The sequence below is a fragment of the Bubalus kerabau genome, chromosome 16, assembly GCF_029407905.1.
Source record: "Bubalus kerabau isolate K-KA32 ecotype Philippines breed swamp buffalo chromosome 16, PCC_UOA_SB_1v2, whole genome shotgun sequence".
Lineage (NCBI taxonomy): Eukaryota > Metazoa > Chordata > Mammalia > Artiodactyla > Bovidae > Bubalus > Bubalus kerabau.
This window is the reverse complement of record NC_073639.1, coordinates 25,022,816-25,033,653: the sequence shown is the minus strand read 5'-3', so window position 1 is coordinate 25,033,653 and position 10,838 is coordinate 25,022,816. Positions and strand designations below refer to the sequence as shown.

Sequence of the window (10,838 nt, the reverse complement as noted above, 5' to 3'; positions counted from 1 at the left end):
CAATACAGGAGACTAGTTTAATAAAATTGACACAACTCTACACTAAAAGTTGTAATGTAGTAAGGATTTTAATGAAAAATATTAAAATGTTCATATATTTACTTGAGTAAAATTTACAATGTACAAATGTAAATATGCAGTATGATTTCTATTTTCTAAAATAATGATCATATTCTTGTGGACAAACATCATACATATGTATATACATTTTTACATTATGTTCACATTTTTTCCTAGTGGTTTATTGATGTATTTAAATATAATCTATGTAATGGGTGTGCAAAGAATCAGTTCTTTGATTTTTACAATCTTATTTGGTAAGGGATTAAGTAAATAAACATCACTGAAAAATCCCCTAGGCCTCCTCTCTTTTCCTATAAGAAAATACAGTGATCATTTTCATTGAGAGGTATTTGATAAAGCAAAATTACTTTCTTGCTTTTTATTCATTTGAGAGCAGCTATAGATCCCAAATCAATCAGAGTGAAAAATACCACATAGGATGTTTTAGGTCTCTATATGCCATAAGCATGTTGTCACGACATTTTGCTGAATAGCAGCAGAGGGTGATAAATGCATAAAATGATCCCCGAAGTCCAGTAAAATACTGGACACAGGACACTGGTGGGCTAGCACTACTTACTACACATCAATAAGGCAGAACACTAGTGTTTAATATAGGAGAAAAAGAGACAAAAACATGCAAATAAAATTGTATTAAAATTTAAACTTTCACAAAGCAAAATATTCTAAAACACTGAAACGGAATGACTGTTCTCATAATATATACTGACATTACATCTACTCACTATCAATGTGACATTTTTATAAGTAGACAAACTAAAATATGTATCTATTCTTTAACAAAAAATGGTTTCTTCAATAACTCGTACCTAATACCAGACTTTATCACATTTTGGGATGACGATAGAGGAGGTATGGTGACAGAATTCTTAGGCTTTGTTGCACGGATAATGTGGGTTTCAACCTTTGCAAAATGACAGAATCATTAGCTTTGACTTCACAATCAAGCTTAGAATTTATCTTTTCTCTCCTTTATCTTGTTCCCAGTGGAGAAGCAGTTCAACCTTTTAATATTTAAAAGTCTATTCCCAGGCTACTAGAAAAGATAAAGAAAGAAGGGATGAAGAGTATTGTTATTAATTTGATCTGTATTTTAGGGGCTGAGAGCTGGGGGTCACATAAAAGGGTTTATAATACAAGAATAATTTAACTTCCCTGCTCTGTGACACTCTCAGCATCCTCCCCTCCCCACCACATTGCTACAGTCTCCCCAACAACACTACACTAAGGTATTTACAAGAGAGTTTCTGGAAAAACGAGATACCTATGCACTCAGTTTCTAGGCAGACAGTAAATGTAGAGAAAAGAGTAAAAGTTTGTTATGTTACAACTGGATGCACAGAAAGCAGATTCCTAAATACAGCCAAATCTTTTATTGCCCATCACTTTATTACACTTTGCAGATATTACATTTTTTTATAAATTGAAGGTTTGTGGCAACCCTGTGTTATCAGATGATGGTTAGTATTTTTTAGCAATAAACTATTTTTTTAATTAAGGTATGTATATTGTTTTTTAAACATAATGCTACTGTACACTTAGGGAATGCAATAACGAAGTTGGATTTAGAAAAGGCAGATGAACCAGAGATCAAATTGCAAGCATTCATTGGATCACAGCAAAAGCAAGAGAATTCCAGAAAAAAATTCAATTTCTGCTTCACTGACTATGCTAGAGTGTTTGATTGAGTGGACCACCACAAACTGTTCAGTTCAGTGCAGTTGTTCAGTTGTGTCCGACCCTTTCCACACCAGGACTCCCTGACAACACCAACTTCCGGAGTTGTCCACTGAGTTGGTAATACCATCCAACCATCTCATCCTCTGTCATCCCCTTTTCCTCCCACCTTCAAACTTTTTCAGCATCAGGGTCTTTTCAAATGAGTCAGTTCTTCACATCAGGTGGCCAAACTATTGGAGGTTCAGCTTCAACATCCGTCCTTCCAAAGAATATTCAACACTGATTTCCTTTAGGATGGACTGGTTGAATCTCCTTGCAGTCCAAGGGACTCTCAAGAGGCTTCTCAAACACCAGACTTCAAGAGGGTCAATCTTCAGTGCTCAACTTTCTTTATACTCCAACTCTAACATCCATACATGACTATTGGTAAAAACATAGCCTTGCCTAGATGGACCTTTGCTGGCAAAGTAATGTCCCTGCTTTTTTAGTATGCTGTCTAGGTTGGTAATAACTTTCCTTCCAAGGAATAAGTATCTTTTAATTTCATGGCTGCATTTACCATCTGCAGTGATTTTGGAGCCCCCAAACTTAAGTCTGTCACTGTTTCCACTGTTTCCCCATCTATTTGCTATGAAGTGATGGGACCGGATGCCATGATTTTTGTTTTATAAATGTTGAGCATTAAGCCAACTTTTTCATTCTGCTCTTTCACTTTCATCAAGAGGCTTTTTAGTTCTTCACTTTCTGTCATAAGGGTGGTGTTATCTGCATATGTCAGGTTATTGATATTTCACCCAGCAATCTTGATTCCAGCTTGTGCTTCTTCCAGCACAGCGTTTCTCATGATGTACTCTGCATATAAGTTAAATAAGCACAGTGGCAATATTCAGACTTGACATACTCCTTTTTTCTATTTGGAACTAGTCCGTTGTTTCATGTCCAGTTCTAACTGTTGCTTCCTGACCTGCATACAGATTTCTCAAAAGGCAGGTCAGGTGGTCTGGTATTCCCATCTCTTTCAGAATTTTCCACAGTTTATTGTGATCCACACAGTCAAAGGCTATGGCATAGTCAATAAAGCAGAAATACATGTTTTTCTGGAACTCTATTGCTTTTTCAATGATTCAATAGATGTTGGCAATTTGATCTTTGGTTCCTCTGCTTTCACTAAAGCCAGCTTGAACATCTGGAAGTTCACAGTTCATGTATTCCTGAAGCCTGGCTTGGAGAATTTTGAGCATTACTTCTTTTTTGGTTGTTAGTTCTAGAAGGTCTTTCAGGTCTTCATAGGACCATTCAACTTCAGCTTCTTCAGCATTACTGGTCAGGGCATAGACTTGAATTACCGTACTATTGAATGGTTTGCCTTGGAAATGAACAGAGATCATTCTGTCGTTTTTAAGATTGCATCCAAGTACTGCATTTTGGCTCTTTTGTTGACTATGATGGCTACTCCATTTCTTCTTAGGGATTCTTGCCCACAGTAGTAGATATAATAGTCATCTGAGTTAAATTCACCATTCCATTCCATTTTAGTTTGCTGATTCCTAAAATGTCGACGTTCACTCTCGCCATCTCCTGTTTGACTACTTCCAATTTGCCTTGATTCATGGATGTGACATTCCAGGTTCCTATGCAATATTGCTCTTTACAACATCAGACCTTGCTTCCATCACCAGTCACATCCACAACTGGCTGCTGCTTTTCCTTTGGCTTCATCTCGTCATTCTTTCTGGAGTTATTTCTCCACTGATCTCCAGTAGCATATCAGGCACCTAGTGACCTGGGGAGTTCATCTTTCAGTGTCCTATCTTTTTGCCTTTTCATACTATTCATGGGGTTCTCAAGGCAAGAATACTGAAGTGGTTTGCCATTCTCTTCTCTAGGGGACCACTTTTTCTCAGAACTCTCCACCATGACCCATCCGTCATGGGTGAGCCATGCCATGTAGGACCACAAACTATGGATCACAACAAACTGTGTGAAATTCTTAAAGAGATGGGAATACCAGACCACCTTACCTGCCTGCTTAGAAACCCGTATGTAGGTCAAGAAGCAACAGTTAGAACCAGACATGTAATGATGCACTGGTTCAAAAACTGGTAAAGGAGTATGTCAAGTTGTATATTGTCACCTGCTTACTTAACTTATATGCAGAATACATCAGGCGAAATGCTAGGATGGGTGAAGCACAATCTGGAACCAAGATCACTGGGAGAAATATCAATAACCTCAGATATGCAGATGACACCACCCTTATGGCAAGAAAGTGAAGAGGAACCAAAGAGTCTCTTGATTAAGGTGAAAGAGTAGAGTGAAAAAATTGGCTTAAAACTCAACTTTCAAAAAACAAAGATCATGGCATCGGGTCCTATCACTTCATCACAAATAGATGGAAAAACAATGGGAACAGTGACAGACTTTATTTTGGGGGGTTCCAAAATCACTGCAGATGCTGATTGCAGCCCCCAAAATTAAAAGACACCTGTTCCTTGGAAGAAAAGCTATGACAGACCTAGAAAGCATATTAAAAAAAGAGAGAGAATGAGACATCACTTTGCTAACAAAGCTCCATCTAGTCAAAAGAATGGTTTTTCCAATAGTTAGGTGTGGATGTGAGAGCTGGACCATAAGGAAGTCTGAGTGCTAAACAATTGATTCTTTTGAACTGTGGTGCTGAAAAAGAGTGTCTTGGACTGCAAGGAGATCAAACCAGTCAATCCTAAAGGAAATCAACCCTGAATATTCATTGGAAGGACTGATGCTGAAGCTGAAGCTTCAATACTTTGGCCACCTGATGTGAAGAGCAGACTCATTGGTAAAGACCCTGATGCCAGGAAAGACTGAAGACAGGGGAAGAAGGGGATGACAGAGGATGAGATAGTTGGATGGCCTAACTGACTCAAAGGATATGAGTTTGAGCAAACTCCAAGACATGGTGAAGGACAGGGAGGGCTGTAGTCCGTGGGGTTTCTCATGACTAAGTAGACTGAACAAAAACAACTTTCATATGCACTGAGAAACCAAAATTTCAAATGACTCCCTTTATTGCGATATTTGCTTCATTGCAGTTTTCTGGAGCAAAAGCCACAGTATCTCTGAGGTATGCCTATACCAATTTATTCCAGTGTTTTCTCCTTCCTTGTGAGGAAACAGGAAGACCAAGTGGTCCAGAATGACTTCAGGAAATATTGGTGCAGGGCCACACTATTTAACAAGGGAGGCATGTAGATCTTATTGGACAGGCATTAAATCATGTTGATTATATGTTAAAGTGACACATTTAGGGTTTGGTTTCCAGTTCTGATATAAGGATCTTAAGTCACCACCCTATCCTAATGACAAAAAGTTGAAGAGTGAAAAATCAATAATTTTATTTGGTTCCCTAGAGAGGGGAGGACACAGGACAAACAACAGTCCCTAGGATTGGAGACAAAGAGAAAATAGACAGGGAGTGATGCCTGACCTGAGCAGAGATTCCCATGTAGAAATCTCCACTAGAAATGGGAGGGGGCAGGTAGTAAATCTGGACTTTGATTGAAGAACTGCTGGAGACTCCGTGAAAGGTTGTTGTTGAATCACGCGAATACACCGGGATTCTTGGCCCCCGGAGGAGAAGAAATCAATCCGGGGCCAGAGACGAGGCTTGATCGCGCAGAGCTTTTGTGTAATAAAGTTTTATTAAAGTATAAAGGAGATAGAGAAAGCTTCTGACATAGGCATCAGAAGGGGGCAGAAAGAGTACCCCCCTGCTAGTCTTCAGCTGGATGTTATATAGTCACTAGCAGTCTGTTAATGAAAGAAAGGAATGTCTTAAAATTCAGAATGGCACCAAATGGTTTATCCTGGGCCATAAAATGATTAACTTGAATCTTAAAGAAGGGCAGACCACCATACAAATAGTTTCATTTACATAGATTAGGGGGAAAATATCTGAGTATAACATACTGGTTTGTCAAGTAGGTTCTGGGCCAAGAGGCGGAACTGACTTGGAGACAGAGTTTGGGGTAAAGACATAGTACATTAGCATAGCTTAAGACAAACATTTCCATAAGAAAAAGGCATTGGTTATCTCTAGGCTCAAGAATAGCTAACTTCAGGCGAAACCAGGTGTCATTATGGCAACACAGTATTTTAAGAGAAACCTCCCTTTAAATTTGTATAGAGAAGGAAAAAAAATATTGCTAGTTTGTTTCCTCCTGCCGCTTAAGAGAGATAAAAATGTCTGACACTTGCAGGCTATTTCCTCCATTTGGAGACCCCTCTCTCCTTGGGGACCCCTAGATTTCCTATCAACCTGCCTAGGAAATGACTCTCTAAACCGTGTGGACAAGTCAGAGAGGTAAAAGAATTAAAAACTCAAGGGGAACCCAGCCACAGATCCCCCTCCCTCTAAATCACAGAATTTCCTATGTGGAATCTATCCAGATTCTCAGAGTAAATATTAGAGAAAAATCCCCTTGGGCTTCAGGAAGGGGCAGGGAAAATGGAATGATTTTTAAATACTCTAGCAACCCTCAGTTTTTGAGGAGGCTCGCCCTTTGGGGAAATGATTTAACCAAAACCTAAGACAGAGCGAGAAAAGGACAGGAAAAAAAAAAAAAAATAATAATGACTGAGAATTTCCCCAAATTAATATCAGACACCAAACCACAGATTCAGGAATATCAGAGAAAACCAAGTAGAATAAATGACACCACCACCACCACCACAACAACAAAACAAACAAAACACCTTAAGCTAGGCATATCTTTTTGAAACTACAAGAAATTAAAGGTAAAGAAAAAAAAAATTCTGAAAGAAGCAAGGGATTGGAGTGGAGAAAACCACATTACTCAAAGAGGAACAAAGATAAAAACTGCCACCAACTTCTCCTCAGTAACCATGTGAGAATAAAGTAGAGTGGAATATTTAGTGTTGAGAGATTTCTACACATGGTATGTAAGTTCTTAGATCTCCAGTCTCATTGATGGTAGCTGCGGTAAAACTATTTCTAACCTTCTTCATTATCTTCTGTCCTCTTCTCCCTGCCCTTCCTCTCACTCTCACCCCAGGCCTCAGGGGAAGGGGTTGGCTAACGCAGACATTGGGGGAAGGAGAGGTTGTGGAGGAAAAGCTGAGGATTAGCTACCAGGGGAGACAAAATTCCACTTCTGAGATGCACATTCCTTGTCATCGCAAGTCAGGGAGAAGAAGAAAAAAAAGCAAGGATGCAGAGGGAAAAGGTAACACTTTGAATCTCTATAAGAAACTATAAAATTCGTTTCTGCTTTTGAAAGGTGGAAAAGACATTTTGCCCCTTTCTGATAGAGAGCAAGAACCTTTCAGGCATAAGTATCTGACTTGGGGACTTACCTCAAAAGATGGTGTGGGTATATATATATATACCATATATATATATAAAATTAGAAATATTGATTTAAAAGTTAGTTTTCCAATTCCTTTTATTTTTGTAAGAAGAAAAGCTGAGTATGAGGAATTTGAAGACTTGGAGAAGATTTATATGTTGCACTAATATTTCATTTCTGCCTAACTCATGATACCTGGTGAGTTAAAAGACCAGTTTAGGGTATAAAAAAAGGCTGAGAGGAAAAAACCTACCAGCCTAGAAGTCTATAACCTCTAAAGTTATTCTTCAAAAGTGAAGGAAAAATAGATTTTCTCAGATAAATAAAACTGAGGGAATTTGTTACCAGGATACTTATCATGCAAGGAATGTTTTTTGAAGTTTTTTTGGCAAAAGAGATGAGGCTCAGAGGCTGTCTTAGCCTCTGCAGGAGTTCTGCCCAGGCTCTGGAACATCCTAGTCAGACTCAGCCTGGCACTAGCCAGGCCCTCAACATACTTCCTGACCAACCCAAGCCTACCTTCCCACCTCCCAACCTGCCAACCCCATGCTGACTCACTGCAGGTCCCTAATGGTACCCTGCACTTTGGCTAAAGGGGCAGAAAGAACTCTTCCTGTACTGAAAGAAAGAAGGCCTATCATGAGGTCAGATGTCAGTCATCTAGTCAGATGACAAGCAGACAGCCAGGACCCAGCTTCACCTCTGGAGTCTGATGGCCTGCAAGAGAGGTTCTTTCTAGACTAGATCCACTCCTAGATCCCTCTCACCCCAGAAACTTGAGGCCAAATGCTGCTCACAACAGGAGCCCAAGCTAAGGTGGGGACCACTGCAGCATGACTTCCATCTTGACATTAACTTGAAAAAAATCTTCCAAGTTCAGCAAAATGGGTACACAGATTTTCTTGAGACCTCTGAGCTGTTCCTATCTGCTAAAAGCTGCCCCAGCTGCCCAGAAAAAATTAAAGAAGACCTTGGCTAAACCCTGTATAAAGAATATGGTGGTGCTAGATAATGTCACACTCTATTTTTGCTGTCAGGCACTTCATATAAAGACCTGATGCCATGTGATTTGGCTCAGATTTGTTGCATCAAACCAAGGTCCCAAAGGAAATTGTTGGTTACATCTTCTTTGGCATAGTTATACAGGAAGTAAAAACAATGTAGCTGGAGAGTCTATCCCTTGAAGCTGACCTCTCTGACAAGTCTCCTGTGATCTGTCACCATGGCTTGCATCTTTGCTAACCAAACCAGGACTACAAGTGTTGGCTTGATTACTTCTGGCCAGTAATGTGGTTGTGGCAGGTGATATAGAGTTAATAGCCTATGTACCAATTTGTCATTTGAGGAAACTCATGCTCGATCTCAAAAAGGCCAAGATTTTAGGTCAGTGACTATCTTTAATCCTATCACCTGAGCACGACCATGCATGGCTCTACAGACTGACTTGCAGATGCCTTGTTGTTTCTCAACTGCAACAGAGTGCGTATGCACTGCGTTTTCACAGTCTAGCCAAGAGGGCCCAGGATGAAGGACTCCTTTCTGATATATCTTCAAAATACCAGGAAAAGATATAGTCACCAAAGATAGTGGCCTTTGTCCTTTCTGAAGTAGATAGTCAAGCTAAAAACTGCATTCATCAAGCCCTATGGCATAGTGACAGCTGCAAATCCTTCTTTCCTAACTGATGGTGCATCTGCTATGCTCAGGAAAAAAACTCTGGTCATGGGTTATAAGCTGAAGGCACATATGAGGGATTTTGTATATTTGTTTCAGGATTCCAAAGATCAGCTTTCACTTGAACCAACATATGCTACTCTAAAAGTGCTAGAAAAGTTAAGATTAACAATAAATGATATCAATGCTTTTGAATTTCATGAAGCTTTCTCAGGTCATATTTTAACTAACCATAAAGTCATAGATTCTGATTAGTTTGTACAAAACTACATGGATAAAAAAGCAAAGTTGCATTGAGTCCTTTGGAGAAGTTTAACAACTGAGGTGAATCAATGTCCCTAAGACCCCTCTATGGAGACACTGGCTGCCAACAAATTATGAAAGGACAAAGGCCAGTATGACTTAGTGGCTGTCTATGAGGTGGAGTGCAGGGCCATGATATGATAGATAACAGACCAGGAAATGGTAACTTGGAGTTTTTGTGCAATACTCATCCTAGACAAGGCAATTTCAATGTATTACTAAATGACATATGTATTTCCTGGTTCCTCTTAGGAAACACAATTTGCGGCCTTCTGTAAAATCTTTGCAAGTAAACCTTGCTAGTGTCCTGAGCTTTCCAATAATCATGGTTCACTGCTCTTTCAGGGATTTCTTAGTCATCAGAATCTCACAGAGTGATATGTTTAAGCATTTGTTTTTGGTCTCTATTTTCATTAAAGATTAAACAAATGGTTGCAATTTGAGAAAGAGATTAACTAGGGCTTGAAATCATCTTTATAACATTGGCAAAATATACTCATTCATATTTGTGACTTAAAGATAAATTATTTCCTTTGAAATACAATCCAATGTGCCTCTGTTTTTATGGAAACATAGTTCAGAATTTAAACATAATTGAAAACTTACAATAAATATTTAGATACAAAAATACCATATTTATTAACCTTAAACTGGAGAATTGTTGGGGGGGGAGAAATTATTATTATTATTACTAGGTATTCACACTACCCATGAAGTGGTATACTATCATTTGAAAATGGACTTAAACTATATGTGAATACCTATTGCAATATTAATGGTTACCCTGGGACAACCATAAAAATAGCAAAAAAGAGAAGTATAACCTATATGCTAAGAAAAGAGGAAATATGGAATCATGTAAAATGCTCATTTGAAACTACAAAAGGCATACAAAGAGTGGAAGGCAAAGTAAGGAAAAAGAAGGAGAACATTAAATTCAAAACAGTAACAAAGATGGTAGATATGAGTCCAAATACATCTCTGAATATCAATGGTCCAAATGCATCAACTAAATGATAAAGACTGTCAGACTGAACCACAAAACAAGACCAAATTATCTAATGTCTACAAAAAACTCATTTTAAATATATATAAAAACATATATAGATTTGAAGTAAATGGCTGGAGAAAAATATAGTAATACTAATCAAAGCAGAAGTAGCTATATTAATTTCAGATGGAGCAGATTTCAAAGCAAATAAAGTTATTGTGGATAAATAAGGGCATTATATAATCATAAAGGGGTTAATTTTCCAGGAAAGTATTACAATCCTTAATATTTATACACCTAACAACAGAGCATCAAACTATGAAAGGCAAAGTCTGATAGAACTAGAAAGAGAAATAGGTGAATCCACTATCATGTTGTAGATGTCAAAACTTTCTCAGAAATGGACAGATGAAGCAGGCAGAATATGAGTAAGGACATAGCTGAACTCAACAAAATCATCAATTAACTGGATATAATAGACATTTATAGACTTAACCTTCCAACAACAGCAGCATACACATTCTTTTCAAGCTCACACCGAACATTCATCAATATAGACCATGTTCTCACTTTAAACACACCTTAAAAACTTAAATAATATAAATCATACAATGTCTATTCTCAGATCACAATGAAATTTAACTAGAAGTCAATAATAGAAAGACAACCAGAAGATATCAAAATATGTGACGATTAACCAACACACTTAAAGCAACATGTGCACCAAAGAAGAAATCTGGAGAAAAAATTTACAACAT

The 10,838-nt window shown here is 38.2% G+C and overlaps 1 pseudogene; it reads left to right on the top strand.

The window, feature by feature from the left end:
- The first annotated feature begins 7,996 nt into the window (after positions 1 to 7,996).
- Positions 7,997 to 9,187, top strand: LOC129630324 (trifunctional enzyme subunit beta, mitochondrial-like; annotated as a pseudogene).
- Positions 9,188 to 10,838: the final 1,651 nt, after the last annotated feature.